This window comes from Melanaphis sacchari, unplaced genomic scaffold (genome assembly GCF_002803265.2).
Source record: "Melanaphis sacchari strain LSU unplaced genomic scaffold, SCAv2.0 Contig119_pilon_pilon, whole genome shotgun sequence".
NCBI classification, from domain to species: Eukaryota; Metazoa; Arthropoda; class Insecta; order Hemiptera; family Aphididae; genus Melanaphis; species Melanaphis sacchari.
Window position 1 is genome coordinate 259,910 of NW_020270468.1, and position 21,971 is coordinate 281,880.

At 25.1% G+C, this 21,971-nt stretch overlaps 1 protein-coding gene across 1 annotated transcript in view; it reads left to right on the plus strand.

Annotated features, from left to right (window-relative positions):
* The first annotated feature begins 1,989 nt into the window (after positions 1 to 1,989).
* LOC112604074 (bifunctional heparan sulfate N-deacetylase/N-sulfotransferase) overlaps positions 1,990 to 21,971 on the plus strand; it is a 58,227-nt gene continuing 38,245 nt past the window's right edge. Inside the window, exon 1 of the mRNA XM_025352941.1 lies at positions 1,990 to 2,222. The gene's annotated coding sequence lies outside the window, so the exon portion shown is untranslated. The remainder of the gene's footprint in view (positions 2,223 to 21,971) is intronic.

Consider the following 21,971-nt stretch of genomic DNA (forward strand, 5'->3'; position numbering starts at 1 on the left):
TTAATCAAAATTTTTGTTTCAATTATTTTATTAATAAGTACTTTACTCAAAAGTATAGTTAGATTTAAAACATAAAATATAATTATGTTTTCCTCGATTTCTTTAATATTTGAGATTCATTGGCTTATTTAGCTTATTACTTATTTATGCATTTTAATACTATATACATTTTTATATATATATTAATCACAGTAGGTACTCAAATTATACCTGCGTTTTGTAATTAATATTCATCAAAAAAAATAAAACAAGAAAGATGAAAAATATTATTGAATATAGATTTAAAATTCCAAACGATTTATAACATTATACTTTATTCGATAAGAATTATTCCAACATTTTATAGTATAATATATGACTAGATCCTTATTATAATATTTATAATAACTTTAATTTACTTTTGTTTAATTAGTAAATTCTAACTAATAAGAACAATAAATAACATTTGCAAAAAGTATTGTTTTTTCAATATTTTCAACATAGGTTCTCTAAAACATTTTTCCTTTGAAAACGTAAGCGTGTAACTTTTTTATACCTTTATATAGATAATATACCTACGAGTAAATGCCAGCTATTATTGTATATAAAGTTATAGACTTATCATTATTTTTATAGGCAAATATTTTTCTCATGAACTTTTTAATTAAAAAAATTTTAAATTTGCGAGTTGAAAAATCATTGAAAAACTATAGTTTCCTTTTTTATAAATATATATATATATATATCAATATATCAGTAGTTGAAAAAATAATAACAGTTATTTTCAGATATAGTTTGACTACGGATATCAAGTGCAGTATTGTTTGGCTAAAATAAGTGAATTTTTATCAAATGGAGTTTAATACATACCTAAGTAGTAAAAACGATGAGAAGGTATGTTTTATCAATATTATATCTATTAGTTTTACCCTAAATGCGTTAGAGTAAAATATAATGTATGTAATAAAGTATGCCTATACCTATATATTTTATTATTCTTAACTATATACAACACACATAATACATTAATATGTAGGTATATTATAATTAAATTATTAATACTATTTGTATTTTTATATCTAAATAAATAATTTTATTATTACATTTGTAGTTTTATTTATTTTTCAAATTAAATTTGTTTTACTATATTTCAGATTTTCAGAACATTATGTCAGGAAATATTATGTTTAATCGTTTAATTTATTTTTGTTAGTACTCCAACTACGCCGTTAAATGGATATCCTTATTTCTCGGCGGCGATTTGGGTCATTAATCATTGTATTATATTTATTTAATATGATTACTGAAGGATGGTCATCACGTTATTAATATATAATATATTTTAATATAGTTGTTAGTGTTATTTGTAGTACAAAGTTTGTACGACAACGATGTGTTTACAAATCACGTATTTTAGTAATGGCCATATTGGGTATATTAGTGTTGTGTAGTTACCTACTATAGTTGTGCATAGTAACCGCTCCTTGTCTAGCGTCAGTACGATATTAATTTACAGCACTATAGACCACAGTGTGTGGCGTGTGTGCAAAGAGCGGGTAGGCAGGCGTATAGGTGATTGACGTCAGGGAGGAAAAAAAAAGGTATCTACTGCCCATCTGAGAAACGCGCGAGTTTGAGTGTATCGTGGAGGGGTGTAAAAAAATTGCGGTCCATCCGTCAATCGGACGACGGGGCGCCGAGGACACGAGTATCTGTAATAATAATAATAATAATAATAATAATATGTGGTCTGCCCGTCCGTCCGCCGAGTGCCGAACGGACGCCCGGTGTTTTGGTGGTGCGTCGTTGGCAACACTGAATCCGTCGCCCACCACGCTAGCCGCCTTCCCTCCTCCCCCGTGATCACCACCCAATATCCACGACACGCACTTCCCCTCGTACGTCGACCGTGTTCAAGAATGCGCGCGCACGTTTGCGCCCGCGTTTTCCGTGTGTGCTTACCCCGCCACCCGCTTGCCCATTACTCAGTTGTCAGTCGCGCTGCTTGCCATTGCCGCTGCTGCCTCAGTTCCCGTCCGATCGGAATGCAGTGTATTGCTGGTGGTCCGACCGTGACACACGCGCGTAATCCTCTGCCGTCGTTCCGTTATCAATAGTTTTCGCGTTTTAGCCGCTCTCACGTGTGCGCCGATAACACCGACCGTTTCGTACTGTGTGATTGACAATCTACATCAATCGTCTTGATTCGTCGTCAACGTCCATCTCTGACCGCACCAGAAATCGTAAGTAACCTGACAATACAGTAACTCTACTACACGTTATATAATAATTTTCTATCGTCGTTTCCACAATAATATATTGTGTAGAATTGTGAGAAATCGTGCACAGAAGTGTTGCGGGATCGTTGGTAGTGTTGTTTCCGGGATCTATACTTATTGTAGTTGTTGGCAACTTTAATCCGAGAAAAATCTTATGTATCATTATGTAGGTCTTTGGTCCTTTACCGCGGTTATCTGCCTACAGACAGCTATTGTCGGCAGATTTTTACGCGCGATCCATTCCGAGTCCCCGCCGCCGCGTTCTAATTTCGAAACGATCTAACGCGTTTTTTGGTTCGGTTGTCTATCTTACGACTGGTTTAGTAATGGATCGCGTTCTCGTATATAAATGCATAAATGTATAATATTCGGATAGGTAGGTACCTACTTTTTATAATAATATTCAATCCGAATTTAGTCGACACTAGGTCGTTTTATTATTATTATTATTATTGTTTTCCGAGGTTTGATTATTCATAGATATTAAATGATAAATGTATCGTATGTATAGTGCAATATACTTTTAAATCTGAGAATTGAGAAAAAGTGTCACAGCTTTGACTGCCGCACGCACGTGTTCAAGGTGAATAACATAATAATGTACATTATATATTATTATGTATTATAATACTTATAGAACCTATTGATTTGTTTACCTATCGTATTACTCAAGTAAAAGTACGAGGATCTCTTGTTTACTCGCCTCTCTCCATCGATATGTGGATAATAAATGTTTATCTTTGAGGCTTAAAATAGGTGCAAAACGTTCTTAAAATTGTTTAACTTTCAAAAAGCCCAATCATACTTTAAACTTTTTTTTCACTTTCAAGACAATTTTTAATTTACGAAACAGTTTTGTCAGTAGGCAGTAACAAGATGATCATTGAATTTATTGGCTATTAGACAATATGATTTTAAATTTGACACCAAAAGTTATTTTGAAGTATTTTACCAAATACGCGTTAGATGAACTATGATACAATGTTATCTGCCCAATCACTAATAATAAATTATGCTCTATCAAACTTCACTAAATATGTAGGACGCATAGGTATATGGTAGGTTTCAAATGTCTGTTATCATAATGAAACCATTTATCGCAAAACACAGGTAATCCAATATTTTTAAACTATAAAAAAAGCTTACAGAATTATAATCAGAAATTATTTTTACTTTTTATGTAGGTAAATATAAATACGTAAGCATTTAAATTTTAAACTATAATATAAGTTATAGTTATTTTGTTGTAATCCAAAAAATATTTTTTTAGACACTTATATCATTGAGACTTATGTACATATCATAAAATGAACAAACTTTAATATACATTTAAAATGGTTTCACTTTTCTGGTTTTTGTTTTTATAAAACTAAGAAATGTTATTTAGAACTTGCACAATAAAATTGGAATGTGAAAAGATAAAATACTTAACACGTTTGTATTATATAACCAAGTCTTTAAAATTATTAATTTCCCGAATAACAATAATATTTAAATAATAAAACACAGATAATAGATGTGTGTGTGTGGTGTAAGTTATTCCAAAATAGATCTACGTATGTAGAGTTTAAACTTTAAATAATAAAACAAATGTAGTATTAAAACTTACAAGTCATTGATCTTATAATTTACTCATTAAGTTGTATTAATTAAATGTACTTTCCTATCATTATAAATACTTGACCGAATAGTTTGAATATTATGATATATCATTTGTAACGAAATAAAATTATTCTCTTGCGCTATTTTTAATAGGTAGAATGTTATTTTACTGTTATACATATATTTAAAACTTCTGCGTTAGATATTTTGACATCTTTTATGTATTTAATAAACACAACATGTTAGATGTAGCTATATGAGATATAATTTAGAAATATATAGACCCATAATAATACTTGATTATTTGACACTCCTTAAATGTGTGACGTTACTGCTTAAATATGTGGATCATTCTCGATTTTAATTTATGAAAACGTTTACCGCTGATTACAGGATTTTAAGTTAATAATTATTAATAATTAAATATATTTTGTATAATTTATTACTGCAAATATATGATATCTATTACAAATACTAATTATTATTGTTACTACTGCTTTAACAATTATTAATTATGGATAATATTTTAAATTTAGCTCAATATTCGTATAGCTTCGAAAGCTATAAATTGTGAAATTGGAAGATCGTTTTTAGTCTTGTAAATAGAGAAATAATTAAGGAGGAATTAACCCATTTTGGTTAAAAATACTTCACCATAGGTTTAATATCCGTGATATAAATTACGTTCGATTTACGGGGATAGTTATGTTAACGGGAGAGAATATAGTGGTCCAAAGTAGTACGCATGCTGTATGGAACCTGAGATTCCAAAAGTTATTGCACTGTCGAAACACTCGAAAGTCACACGATAACAATAAGATTTCTGACTTACAGATATCCAAGTTATTAAATTTCTGTTTTTTACAAATTTAAATCTTATGCTATTAAAATATAGTAGGTATGAACTATGAAACGCCCTTGAGTCTAATGTAAAATTTTTAAAAAGCACATGAAATTCACACTTTTTAGAGTTATTAATCATTTATAGATTTTAAACGGTTTTTAGAACTAAATATTTATGATAATGTCTCGCTATACTATACTTTCTAAAACATTTTATAAACACAACAATCTATTGTATTCGCACTATTTACATTTTTTTTTATGTATAATATACTCGATAATATATTATACTTATTTAATGATATTTATAATAGGATTTTTAATCGTTGATTTTTTTATAATATACTTAATTCTAAATTTAACTTATAGTCTTGTAATAATTATTTTATTGTTTTCTATTTCAGATATCAATTGCTAATTTAATTAAAGTATAGTATCTTATTTAGTAACTAAAAAGATGGCTATAGCCCATAAGCGCAAAATATAACCCAAATGCAACCCAAAAGCGCAAAAAAAATAAAATAAATACCTTTTTAACAAACCATAAGCGTAAATAAATTTTACGAAAATAAAGAGTATTTTATAAGTTAGATTTAAGTTTATACTGTATATATTATAAAGTTATCTTAAATGATTATCAACCTTCACCGTAATTTGTTATGATAAAATACGATTTTATAATACTAAGCTTCAACTAAACTCAATCACTATTGATGTATTTTTGAATTATAAAATTACTGTATATTTAATTAAAATGAATAATTTATTTCAATAATTAATAATTTTAAAATGAAACTTATAGTGTAACGAGTACAATATTTATTTTTACGCTTTTGGTCTATCGAAAAAGTTCACGATTTGCGTTTTTGATTTCACCAAAAAGATGATCTATTAAAGATTTTTTTGTTAAGACACTATTACAAACAATATTGTAACTAAAAGTTTTATTGATGAATTTTAAATGGATAAGTGTCTTAACCCTACAGTATTTTTTTTTTTTTTTTATGTTTATATATTTTTATATTTTTTAGTTTCAGTATGAATTTCTTATGGGAAATATTTTATTTTTTTCTTCAAATCTCAACTGTAAAAATCAAAGATTTTATAAATTTTTACTTCAAAATACGTCTTGTAGTTTATGTATGTATGTTTGTGATTACAACGAATTTTGTAATAATTAAACTTCAAATGCAAATTAAAGAAGATTGTACCTATGCATTTTGAATACTTTTATACAAGTATAAAAGAAACTAATATAAGATCTTGTATTACTTTATCAAAAATTTTGACACAGCAAATAATTTCTTTATTGACATTTATAGAATAAAATTTCAATTGTCTATAAACAATTTAATTTTTTTTTTTTAATTTAATCATGTATAAAGAATGATTATGTAATTACTCGTTTAACATTTCAAGGGTCTATGCCCTATGGTTATTCATTTTTGAATTATATAAAATAAAAAAATCAATTTTGTCTAAAATTGGTTTAACGTAAAAATTTAGTTTTCCTTAATTTTTAATTTTAACCTCACAAAATACCAACTATATCTAATTTGCTATTAGAAACCAACCCAAAAGTTGAAAATTGAAGAATTTTTACCACTCTAAAAAATTATGATTGACACATATATATAAAAAAAAAAAATAATTGTAAAATCAATATATTCATCTCTCTCAGATTCTAAAAATATTAATATTCATAAATAAATCTTATCGTATGAAAATATTATGTTAATAAATTAATAAAATATGTTAAACTGTAAAAAACAAAAAAAAACTAAATAATATTGACAAATAGCTTATATATTTGTTTTATTTGTGTGTATTAATTAATTTTTAACATGTATACATAGTTATTAATTATTGTTATTATCGGTTACAAATCGAGCAAAGAAGAAACATTTTCATTATCATATAAAAGTAAATGTGAATGAACTTTTAAGATTTTAACATTGATTGATATAATAACATGAACTTATTACCTATAACCATAATATTGTTATAATAAGAGCTTAATTTAATTTTGAGTTTTTGATAAATTGGTCATCAAACTCGTACCTATACAATGTATTCGATGTATACGTAAACACAAACATATTTCATTATATTCAATTTTAATTTAATTAATAATTTAATTGGCATTATGTTATATTTTGCTGAACAATAGCAGACTAGTTTACGATCAATGTGCATCTTTATTTTATAAGTTTACGTTCGTAAAACATTAACGATTCTGTCGACGAAATAAAAAACCAATTAAGTGACAAAATGATAATATTATTTTTAAGTTCAAGTCAATTATCATTCTTTGTGTTGACTGTGGCAGTTAATTTAAATTGAATTATGTTAAATATTAGTGAAGGAAAAATATATTAAAATATGAGAGTTTTAGTATACGGTATTACAGTATAGTTCAAAGTAGTTATAATGAATTTATTTATTTAAGTGTTGTAGACACAAAATATTTCTCTATTTGTAGATACGTTTTCTGCAGCGTTGAACGTATCTGTTTCCTTCTATAAAAAAATTATGTACAGAAGATATCTCGTAGATAGGATGACGAGAAGAGATAATATTCCATATTCTCATCCACTATAATATAATATTATGTACAATTCATTACTAGATTCTTTAGATTTCGTTTTAGACACTTGGCACACAATTGGGCTTTCGTCCAAATAAGCTATTGGTGCGTGTTTTTTAGGCCATTCTAATTGATCTTTACAAAAATGAGCCGGTCGATAACTTCTATTACGCACTACTAAACGATTAACATTTTAATGTGTTAACTGCTGATATCGATTGTACTTACACTTGAATTATGTACATATTATTATTTCTATATTTACAAAGCTCATTGCTGATATATTATAATTGAGTAATAATGTCTGTGTATGTTGTACCTAGTTTATACCACACTAGTTTTATTATATAGGCTTAGTGCAATAATGTTCATAATAATAAATCATTTATTGATAATAAATGTATTAAAAGAAAAAAAATGAACGAAAGTTATAACTGTATGATTCGATTATAATAACAAACAATGTTTTATCTATGGCTTCTTATGATGTTTAAATCTTTTTTCTGAATATTAATGATTAAATAACTATAGCTTAAATTAAAAAATTAGAATGTAACTACCTATTATCTAAAACTGTAGATATATTAATAGTTATAAAAAATATAACTTCAAAAATAACATCTCAAGTATTTATGAACTTGTGTATACATTCAATAAACTTCATACTTTGCTTGTGATGCTAAAAGTAATTAAAGTCGCAAAGCAGCAGTACTATAGTCTTAAGTTAAGACAAGTAATATGAGTGTTTAATACTAAACCATTAACTATGGTTATGGATTTTAAATAAGTTTTAGTTGTTATTTGTAGCAATAATAAAGTTCTTTGGTATAAATTTAGTCATTAATTAGTATTTTATTTTTTTTTTTTTTGGTTAATTTGAAAAAAAAAATTATATTTTAAATACATGTAATAATGTATATCAGCTTATTGTGTTACTGAATGTTAAGATTTCATTCGAATACATTGGTGTTATATTATATAATATGGTGTATTTAATTATCTATAGTTAAAATAACATTTATCTATCTATATGTAATGTTTATACATGAGTTCACCTAAATCGTGAATAAATATTTTTTATATTTTATGCATCGTATACTCGTATGTTGCATTATCACTGTGTATGTAAAAGGTTTTGTTAAAGATAATATTGACATCTCTTGTAGCAATAAACAATGGACATCTAAAGACTTAAATAATATTAAAAATTTTGGTGAAAAATACGCGATAGTTACATTAAATATTTTATCCTTTTTTCTCGAATACTTCTGTGTCGTATTTATGTTTAGGTATACAAAATATAAGGTTTCTTAAAAATTATCGATTGATCACCCCTACAAACGTTGATTATACTGCTATCGGTTCCAAATGTATTTCTATCACAAAACAAATATCGTTGATGAAGAGTAAAGGTTCGTAATATGTTATTTGAGTATTAATGTGTGTGTGTGTGTGCGTGTAATATAATATCTTAACGTATGTGAGGGTAGCCTAATGTTATATATACCATGTTCTGCATCCCTAAACCATTCAACGATTACTCATGGCTCGAAGACTGTGGTTAACATTATTATTTCGGTAGTAATTTTTACGGTTCAAGATATATCGCGTTTAGTACGCGCCGCGGCAGTCTATACCTTTATAATCTATGTCATATGCCAGAATAGAATAGCGGAGATGAAGGGGAGGTAACTCACCATTTCCAAGATTGCAACCCAGATGCACTCTTTGTATAGGTACCTACTTTTTTATGCTGGGCCCCATCGTGCGCAGGTGTGATCTCTAAAATTGTACGAATATACGTCAATGTTATAATTTTACGCACCAAACATTACACATATGCTTACGATATTGATGAACGCGGCAAAAACCAAGGAAAGAAGGCGTTACCACTGTACTTGGCCGTCGTCGGTCTATTATAATATATTACTGTATTATACTATGTTTTCAATCTTCACGTATAAAAAGTGCATAAATCCGGTTGTGTGTACGAGTTAGTATTTCTCAATGCACATTATATTATTATTATGATTATTAAACGCAATAATAGATATTATTATTTCATATATTATAATATATATGCACTCGGTCACATAAACGTACTCCACGGTAGCGATTCTTGCCACTTCGATTCGATTTAATCATAAATATATATATATATTTATAATACTAGTAAGTTTTTATTTAACATGAATAAACTATGTTTAGGCGTCGTTTTAGAACACAACATGTATGTAATATTTATCTTAGTTTAAATAAATATTCTCTGTAAAAGTATATTCCGACTAGGACACTAAAGTAGGTTTATTTTAGGTCTAATTTAAAGGGTCAACGATTTATGTGAAGCCCTACAGTTTTTTTTTTTTTTTTTACTCGTGGATTGTACACAAATGTAAATGTATAATATGTACCTAATATGTATCCTTCAAAGTACCGTTGTAAGTATAAAAATGAAATAATAAGCTTAAAAAAATTATGACTTGTCTATGGAACGAAGTATTATTGTAGTTAAGGCATGAAGTGATAAAATCATTTTGACTAAAATTCTTATTTTTATTTTTTTTTTTTGATTATTGTATCCTTTTGGTTCTTTGGTGATAATGGCTTATGAATTATAATGATTACTTTCATAAAAAATCTTCTGTTTCAAAATTAAAAATTTTCATAAATGACATTTCTTAAAAAAAATAATAATAAATATAATTAAGAAAATTTAAATGCTTATAAATATCTTTGAATTAGTTTAAATATTTTAAAATTTTCAATTAAAATATAAAATTTCTAATTTAAGGTTAATATAAATAATTAGTTCAAGTTTTTATGATTTATAAATTTTGAGTACAATAAACAACTAAAACCATTAAATAAGAAATCTTTAATTTATACCTTAATATCAAACTTAGTCAAAATTTAAACTTCAAACGTTCCAAAAGAATATTTGTATTAATGCGTTAAGATTATTTTTATAATTCTTGTAATAAAATTATATGGAATTTAGCATTATTATTATTATTTGAAAATAAAAAAAATGTTATAAAACTTATACTTAGGTGCTACAAAATAATTTGAAGGTTTTAATGATTTAACAAAATAATATTGTAATGATAAATTATTTTATTTTTCATTTGATATATAAATAACTTATAAGCTATAAGTTATAATGAATTCTGTATTTAATTTTAATTTTTTTTTACTAAAAGTTCTATACAAAGTCAAAACTTTAAAATACCTATAAATATAACAATAAATAGAGGCCAAAATATTTTGAATATTATTTTATATCTAGTAAATACTAATATGACTATTTGTTGAAAATTTAAAGTCTCTACAGTTATTTATTTTTGAATAAAGTAGATATAGTAAAAAAATAAAATCGACGTTGTTAAAAACTAGCTTTGTATAAAAATTTCTATTTTTTTTTTCTAGATTATTTTGAATAGTAATGGCAATTTAGACTCTTTGTCTCCAGAAAAAAATACCATTGAAAAGTAATTTTCTACCAAAAACCACCCTCAAAATTGAATAATCAAAGTTTATTTTCTACTGTAAAAAATATTTTCAAATGCAAACAAAAAATCAATACACTCATCGCTCTACTCAGAATTTAAAATATAATAATTTAATTGTCATTTTTAATGAATATTATTATAATTATTATTATATATAATTTAATATCACTGCAGATGAATTTCAGCCGTTTATTTTTTATTTACATAATAATATGTACTTTTCATTAGTATTTTTTATTCATGATCTATGAACAAAGTTTTCAATTTATATTAGGTAACATGCTTAATGTAATAATTATTAATTTTCTTCTTATAGGTTAATCTTCTAACCACTATTCGTGAATTATCATACATAGTTTCTTTTTAACTAGAAGATAATTACGATAGTTATCAACAATAAAATGCTGTTTTTAAATTTTATGATAATAGTGTTTCTTTAACTCTTTTTATAGGTTTTAATTCATAACAGTAAAAATTATTGTTATCGTACAGTTAGTAACAACATGTTAAAATAATAACGTATGTAAATTCATTTTGATACTTAAAAAAACGTTGAATGGTTATTTTACGCTACTCTTAGAAATTTAGTATCTATTCCTACATAATAATATGAAGTTAAACTGATAGTATAGTTTATCTGAATTTTTGTGCACATTGATAAATAAATTTAAAATAAATTACTTATTTAATATTTCTTCTCATTAGAATTTTTTTTTTTAATTTCTCCCCTTTTTTATTATGTGATATGGAAACAACATTGGTATTTATTGATTTTGCCACTCATGTTTATACTTCTATTCATTCATATTTTATATATATAGGAAATGAACACTGTACTTGAAAAAAGCTTTTTATTTTTTTTATAAAGGGGTCCAAGTCTCTATATTACTTATTTTTCTCTTGTTTATACTGTGCGATAGGACAGTGTGTATCAGACTAAAAAATTATAAACACTGCCGTTTTAATTACAATACATACTTTATAGAATCTGAAGATAGTTTTAGCGTTTTATTGTATGTACAGTGATGGTGAATTTGTATTTATACTTTTTTATGTTTCTTATACACATCACCTAAAATTGTTTCTACAATCATTAATTTTGAATATTTATGTAATGAACTCGATTAAAAATATGATATTATGTAAAAATATAACGTGCTATTCTTTAAAAACTTACTATGGTTTATATAATTTTTAACTGTACTACGAATATTACTTACATTTTGTAGTGTTGACCGATGTTTTTAAATTTGTCTAAAAAATAATTCAATGAACATTTGGGCAAATGCGATTATTTGTTTGTAACGGTCTTATCTCTAATAACTCATAAGCTATATATACTTGACTAATTGAAATACCTTTCGTACCAATATAATGTATTTGAGTATAATTTTACGATGTATTGGTAATTGATATCTTAACTTGGAAGAACATCTGGCGTAATTATAAATAATTACTAATTATTAAAAATAAATATTTTTCTATCATTCGCAATTTATGTTTTGTATTTATATTTTACTATTTGATATTTGATTTAATATATAATATAATGTATAAGGTAATACACCATTTACCACAACAGATACACGGAAATAATTAGCATAAAAAATCGATCTAAAATATAAATATTATTTCAAGTTAATTGTATATATCATGAAACTAAAAAATATTGATTTTGGTTAGTTGCCTATTATACTGTATAATTATATTATTGCATATTCTGGTATATTTTAATAATCTTCTATTCGATTAAAGTGCGCTAGAAATCCAAAACAAAATTATTTGAATGTCGACACTGAAACCCACAAGGATATATTGAAAAAGGGTTGAACAATAATAAAGTACCCTATAGTTAGTTTGTATTTACAGTTGTTTGTGTTTAAGTTTCATGTATTTAAATCCTACATTAGTTTTGTATTCATAAGCAAAAAGGGGCTTTGTAATTTTATGACTTAAGTAGGTAGTAGGCATGATAAAATGTATATATATATATGTATATATTGGTAGGTACATATAAATATTTTTATATCAAAAGACATTTTATGTTTGCTATTATATTATATTGAAATGGCGGATGTCGAATTAGAACATTCTCGAGACTTATAGTGTTGTAGACTTAATATGTTTAGGCGCCTTTTTGTCAGATACCTATGTGTATTCTATATATATTATATTATGTGAACGGCTCGCCCTATATTGTGGTAGACTGTTGTGTTATGCATCAGGTATACAAAAAAACTATTAGACGCCTATAATCCGGGAACAACAATAAATATTACTTAATGGGGTGTAAACAATTTTCTCTTTTTTTGCAAATTCAATTGTAAATTTAAAAGGGATAACTACTTTCAAAAGGACATCTTGCGGAATTTATTGTTAAATGGTTGTAGTTGATAACTAGACTTCAGGGATGGCGCCGTTGCTTTTTAAATACCTTGGACATTAACAATAGGTAGTTTCTTAAACTATGTTAAACGAATTGAATGTTGAACAAATGTGTTTTAAATTAAATCAAATTATGTTTTAAACTTATGCATAAGATTGATGTCATCAGCATAACATAGTGAAATTTTTCATAAACATTGAGTTTTTCAAGTTTAACTTAAACAATCAATATACTGAAAAATAAATTATTTTATTATAGTTTATATGGTATAATTATAATTTTGTTTTTATATCCAAAAACTACTCGTTAAATATTTTTGTTGACAATAATATGTTTGCCGTTTACTAAATTGCCACTCAAAATTGAATATTTCAAATAATTGTTAACGTAACATATTTAAGTGTTAAACTAACAATAAAAATACTTCATTGACTGATTCCGATAAATATATTGGGTATTTTCTGAATAGTTTTTTGCCTACTGTTAATATATATTATACATATTAAATATTTTTCAAATGTATTTTACTAGGTACTTATTTATTATTTGTTACTTAGACTGAAAAATGAAATTTTATGCTATGTACTTTGTGTTGTTAACTAAACAAAATAAATATATATATATTAATTTGATTCAAAGCTTACTTATAAAGTTGTACAATTTACTTGATTACTTACAATTATTTATTAAGCACAAAATATTTTTGATTTATTGTTATAATTTTTACATTTTGCGAATTTATTTTGAAATTAAATGATTATTGTAGAAAATTAAACACCCAATATTTAATAATTTATATAATATACTATTTATATTATATTATTATATCTATCTTATATTAGTTATCACTTATCACATATTATACTAGGTTTCCAGTAAACATTTATTGCGTGCTCCGTCCAGTTTATACCTATTACAGTCGGTTACCGCCTAGTTGTGTAATTATTGCCAGGGTCATGAGAGGGTCGATGAAATATTAATGTTAACATTTACATTACTTTGTCGTTTATTGTCACATTTAATGCATCGTGGGGCAAATACTCAAATTTTTAATACAATATGTGAAACTTTGAATGAATAGAAATAGAAACGTATTCTACGAGTAGATAAATTTTAAATGAAGACCTAATGAAATCTATATTAGTTTTTTATGTAGGTACCTATAGTACCTAAAACTCCCTCTGCAGTAATAACTATCACGTAACGTGTTGATGTATTGAATATTCTCAGAAATATTTTTAACTGCTTACAACCTAATAAGAATTTATATTCGTATGGTTTATCTAAAAGCATTTGAGTAGTAGATATTTGTTCATAACTTTGTAATATTTTAATAAGAGTTAAAAATAAATTTTAAAAATGAATTTGTTTGCATGTAACATTTTTAGTTTGACTTTTTTTATTTTGTTGAATTTTTCGATTTACTATGCCATATAAATACTAAATATTTATGTTAATAGATGGGTATATTTTTAGTTTTGGGGTAATTAACTGTTTTAATTTGATTGATTTCCATTTATGTATTAACTATAAAATATATATATTAACATTTCTATAGGAAATTTAAATTGATATAAACTTAAGTTTCCTACCAACTACCTAGTAAGAATTAACAATAAAAACACTGGATTATACCTAAGTGTAACATATATTCCCCAAGAATCAATAAATAACATTTAAATCAATAAACATTGCTCCATAACGAAAAAAAAAATCATCAAATAATAAGGGTCATTACTTTTATTGCAGTAAGACATTTAAATATATTATGTTTATAAACGAATGTATAACACCTTAATCGTGTAATACAACGAAACAAACATAATGTTATGAGTTAGGACTAATTTAATATTCGTTAAGGTAATTACCTACTACAGGTCAAGTATAATAATTAAATATACATAATATTACATATCCTACGTAAACTATAGTAATAATTTTTGATTCGTGTATATAAAGTATTTGATTAATGTACTTTTACAATAATTAATACTATCTAATTAAATATGAAATTATTCTTAGTTATATCTATAGTATTTTTTCTTCCAATAGTGTTTTTGGATAATATTTTTCAAAATATGGTCTCAAAAGTTTGGATTTAGTAGTAGTTAGAGATAGTATTACCTAATAATTTAGGGTTTAAAAGTATAACATACCTACTTAATTTATCTCAATACGCGAATTATTTATTAAACAAATTAAATAAATATATTATTAATTTGGTTTATTATCGTTTCAGTATTACGTTGTATACAATATTACTATTTATTTACTGTATTTAATCTCTGGTTGTGTTTCTTTATAAATTCGCGTTGTTTTTTGTAAAAAAAAAATGTGTTATTTTACGCTAAAAAACCTGTTTTTATATGTCATAAGTCATAACATTCATAACTTTTCTGTATAGCGACAAGTTTAAGAGTTATTGAAAGTTCCGTTCAACACTTAGGATAACTACCTACTATTTTTATATCATAATATCATAAAAACAATATTGTTTTGATGACCCGGTTGTTGTGTCTCGCAAAGTATATACTCTGATTGCTACTTAATTTTCTGATAATATGCCAAACTGTAATGTGTAAATAGTGCTGTGTATTAATTGGCACCTGAGAATTTTTCAGACGAAAATTATATGACATTGTTGTCGGTTACTGGTTTTTTCCAAAACATAAAAAAATATAAACTAAAAAACACAAAAAAATATAATATAATGTGTGAAAAATTAAAATAAAGTCTCAATGTAAAATATCATTATATTAATATAATATTATACCGATATATGTATTTATTTATTTATTTATGTAATCTTGTTAAATTTTTAAACAATTTATAAAATTGTGTTGGTATTAATAATTAATTACATTATTTAATATTAATCATTTTTGAACAATGCTGTTTTGGAACTTAGGTTTCAATAGTAGTTCATACGGTTTATTTAAGAAATGATTGATGCGATATGGATTATTTGTGGACCTATATTTCCATTTATCATCCAATTTCACAAAATACGACACGGTCATTTCAATATAGAGGTACACAAATTTTGGAGGGATTATGTATGATGTACAGTCTAAAACTACCCGAGTATTTAACTATTTATTGTATAGTTTGTGACACTTGTTATAATAGTCTACTATTTTACATTCAATTTTATTGACTAATCTATAACTGAGTTTATAATTTTTAGATATTTATTCATGTTTTTATTTTTAATTATTGTACTAGATATCGATTTATTCTACAAAGTTTACATGGATTTCAAATTTGCATGTTGCAATCTCTTCTTGCACCCTTGTAGTAATTGTAACTGCATTTATTTAAAAATAATTATTTGTAATTGATGGACTTATATAATACTTTCAGTTGTTAAATTCGTTTTAAAGGAAAAAAAATAGATTAATTATTAATTTTAATACGACTTATTTAATCTCTTCTCAATCTTTATAAAGCAACTTTTATGATTTCACAATCTATAATTTTCTATAAATTACATCCAATCGTCTAATTAAATCATAGTTTTACAGTCACGTGTATGTTTCTAATTTGGCCTATACATTTAATATAATACCATAAAATACAGTTATATTTATCAATGCTAATTTTTGATAAACAATTTTTAAATATAAAATAGTATTAATAAAGAAAAATAAATCATTCTACAAAATATTATAATAATTATATCATAATTATAGGACATACGGACATCTAAAATATAATTTTAAAACTTCAACTGAAAAAAACTCGAATGTATTTAATGATCATTGTTATATAATGAATGCCTCAAGACTTAAAATGTATAATAAAAATTCTTTTCTTCTTTTCATATTAAATTATTTTTGGTAGGTGGGAACATCTTGGGTGGTGAACATAACACATATGAATATAATTTGAACACAGAGGGACCATAGATTGGAGTTATTACTATAAAGTATAAATATATAGGCGTATAGTTGAAAATATAAATGTGTTTGAACGAATTATTATTAAAATTGTATAAATTATATGTTTGTGAAAGAGTAAAATTAATTTTTTAGGTACCTAATAATTTTATGCTTTTTATAAATTTATAATTAGTATTTATATATAGCTTACAATATGAGAGTTGATCGGTAAATTACTTTTATTTTTATTTTTGGAATGCCATGTTTGGGGAATTTTAAAAGTTAATCGTGATCTTTGAAAATGTATTAAACGTATTTTATTTAATATATTATAGAACATATAGGTATTGTAAAACCACGCGTGTAACCTATGTTAAAAATCAAAACTATTATATCGACAAACGACACCACTTAACGTAAAATAGTTGTGTTATGCTCTTAATTTACATAACTATTGATATTTGAGATACGTATTATTGAGTACAATTTATTATTCTACTAGTCATACCGCAGTATACCATAAAGATTTAAAATATATTATTTACTAAAAAAAAAAAATAATAATAATAATTTTACCAAAATTACGTTTTACAATTAAATACAGTAATTATGTATTAATTATATAGTTATATCGCAGGCCCTATTATTTGTAAAATTTCGGATTACACACTTAATTTTACTGCTTTAAACGGAAATTTGATTCTCGCTACTGTCTTGTAAAAAGAAATGCATTACATATGTATATATATATGTGTGTATATAATAATTTAATACAACAACAAAATACTTTTGACTGATAACAATTTGAAAATGAATAGAAAGAAATTATAATTCAGTATAATTTAAATTTAAAAAATTCAGGAAATACTCATATTTTCTATTGGCTATAGCATATTATTTAATTTTTGTTTTATAGACCGAAGTGCACACACGTTCAAATCGTAGTGTACACTTGTACATTCATGGTGCACATTGTGTGTCTTAGTGCACATAAAAATAGGGTTTGGTTATATGTATTTAAGTGTTTAAATATTACATTTTCATTCATTGGTTTTTATTATTCGCTTGGTGAATTTAAGGTTATAGTTAAAGTTATTACTACGATTTATCTCATTTTTAAATAGATATTATCTGTTCTAAAACGTATAATTTAGCAAAATTACAAAATCGTGATTTATAATAATAATAATAATAATGAATAACAGTTAATCGTTTCTATTTTATTTTTAAATATTCTTGTACATCTTTAATTCAAGTTCTACCGATATATTATCTTAATTACAATAATGTAATAACTATTAGGATTTTAAACTATAAATAAAATATTTATATCATTATTTTATACTTATTTAAAGAATAATCATTTTCTTTTCTATAACTCAAAACTTAATATATTAGTAGTAATGCACGTATTTGTAATAATTTGTAATAAACGCGTGTTCAAAACATTTCAAACATTTTTAAATTGATTTATTTTTCATTTCACCCTACACATCTTATATAATAATATAGTCTTGTAGCTTTTTCCACCTTAACTATTCAATATCTACGATATGTACGTTTCTATAAATATCCGGTTTCTAGTGCATATTGCGCAGAACAGACTAGGAACGCGGTTGTATCCAACCGCGACGTGCCAATTATTTCAATGTGTGGGAGGCCGGAAGTTATGCAGAAAGGGGAGTACGAACCCTTACATCCGGACTATTTGTCAGCCGGAAATTTCTGGGCGCACGACTTCAAAAGTATCGGTATTAGGTACGTCTATACTGTAATGTTGATAATTTACTAATCAAAAGGCATTTGAACACTTTGAATATATAGTTCTTAGTCCTTCTTTAATTGGACATCTCATACCTACTCTTTATTCTTTTCCACCCTCTATTCCATTATATATAAATGTATAATATATAATATACAATATATATCACTGTTATATATTGTTGTATGTACGGTAGACCACGGTTACATATTTACGGTTTATATTATAGAAGAGAAAATATATTCGTTATATTACTAGTACTTGTATTATATATTAAATAATAAATACCTATGTAAAAAATACTTAAAACATTAAATTAACTATGTGATTGATAAGATATGCGATTACATAAATTATAGTACTAAATCAGCTCTTGCGTTTTGCTATATGAATTTAGTCTTGTGTTCGTTAAATTTATTGTTCTCGATGCAAAATGCACGTACTGTTGCGTTTTGACCTTTAAAAACTTCGAGAATTCAGCCAAAGGCCATATGCACGCACAAGACCCATGACTGAAAAGTTCGTTAATTAGTCGTGTGCAATAATAACTACATAGGGACACGGCGTGTGTGATATAAGTTTGTATATTTTAATATAACGTCTGAACGTTACGAGGCGAGTAAACCCTTAAAATTTATGACGGTGAAAAAATAAGTTAACGGTTCAGATAACTGTGCATTATGTATTATGTTTACATGTAGTAATCAAAAACTCTCAAAGGAATAAACTTCCTCTGAGTAATAGACCCATGCCTATGCGTATATACATATATTTTTATAAGCTTTAAGTTGTATTATAATTAAACCATAATTGTGTTATTTTAACTTGTTATTAATTTTTATTTTCCATTTATCAAATATGCATCTAATAATTTTATGTTCGACTTAAAATAAATAATTCGGTGTAATGAGAGTATAAGAAACAGCGAACTAATATAATGTTGTCCAAATTCTGCTTTGAGTAAAAACAATGAATATGTGTATGTTTATATTATTACATTCAACTAGTAACTTCTCGTGAAATATTAAAAATTATGCTGAAATCTACAAATATTTATTTTGGTACTATACTGTAAACATTCTAAAAAAAGCAATACCTATACTCGCATATTTTTGTGCTAGGTTTAAGTTATAATATGTTAAATAAAAATAAGATTTTCGAAAAAAAAATATCAATTATGTGTACTGATAATCATTATTACACGTATAATTAGTATGTGAAATATGAGTGGTACCATTAAATAATGTTTTGACTAATATATTAATATGTTATTATATCACTATTTATTTCGAGATTAATATACTACTTGTTTTACTACTACTTCATTTAAAATAAGATAACTCAGAGACACAAAATATTATAATCTATATTATAATACAATCTAATTCAAAATATAATTATGAGATAAATCATCAATTATGTACTTGTTTATATTTAAAAAAATAAAAAATAATTAATACATATTTTTTTTTATTATTTACTTATAATAAAATATTATTATTATCTATTACATTAATTAACAATAAATATTACTTTTTAATATTATACAATTATTTATTTATCAATTGATTTATTATAATATAATATTATAATGCAATTCACAACCTTTTATGGTAAGTATATTTTAAAATTCAATTTTAATGAATTATTGAATTATTTTTAACTTGAATTTTATAATACATATTTTTAAATAATATAACTTATCCCGTATGTGTTGTGCGTGTTTACATTTTTTAAACTCATATATTTCTATATTATGCCTTTTTATTAGACAATATTTAATTAATATTTTGTGATACTTATTGCTATTTTACTTGTCCGACACTCTTTCATTGTCCAATTTTTGTTTTTTTTTTTAATATTTTACTCACCTTATTCTGTAAAAAGAATACATAATGACATCATTGACCTAAATCATTGGATATTTTGTCTGGAACCATACGTGTTAAAAAAAAAAAAAAAACGTACACTATAAAATACCGGTTTTGTTTCGCCTACCACTTTATAGACTTCCATTCTGCCGACATAAACGTATTATACATGACTCGTGTAAAATAAAATTTGGGGAGTATACCATTATATTACATATATATAATATATATATATGATAAACGGAAACTATCAAAATTATTTTCTTTATTCATAAAATCCAGAGGCTATTAAGAGATGAGAAAGTTCAAAAAGTATTTACTGAAGAACAAAGTTTATTCATATAGACTAATCTATATAGTTACAACTTTTCTGAAATAATGTCTATACGATGTTTAAAAGTAAGAGTTTAAGCTTATAATTTTACTGTATAAGTCGATGGTTGGCTATAATAAAATTAGACGAAATTTAAAATCTGGAAATCTATCATGTATATTATATTATGTAAATAAGTAATACCTACTAATTAATGAATTTATAACAGGTTTGGCCACATTAGTGAGAAAAGAATAGCGTTTTAAAATACATAGCTATATACTATATAGTAGTTACTAGTGATTATATATGATTACAAACTATCAGACAATTATGATGAAATTGTAAAAAAATAAATATTTATTATGAGTATACTATTCTTAGTATACTGACTTATTAAACTGTTTACATTACAAACATAATAATTGCTTTAAAGCTAATGTATTGTCTCCTCCCTGCGATTTTGCATGTCGTTTATAACATCTAATATTTCCAAAGTTTCGAAAAGATTATTCACTAATAGACAACTGATAATCAGTAATTGAGTATTGTGATAAAATATATGTTAAGTCAAGTCGATGGTAAATTATAATTCCATCTCGAAGTATAACATTAAATCCGGTAGTATTTTATTCTCTAAGAATATTTAATATCCTTAATGTATATTCATGCACATTTATTAAGTACTTATCGGCTATAGCCCCAAATTATCTTTAGATTTCGTTCATATTATATATTTTATAACAGTTTAGGCACAATCGATCACCAGTTTTTGGATAACACCATGTATATTATAATATTGTGTTCTTATAATATGCACCTGCATGGTATACCCAGAATCGTATTACGAAATGTATGCAAGACTGTGACGAACCAAATAGAAGCTCTTCTTGAAATGCCATTTAATAAGCCATGGGAGGAATCGCTTATTGGTAGTATACACAACAATAGATCCCGGC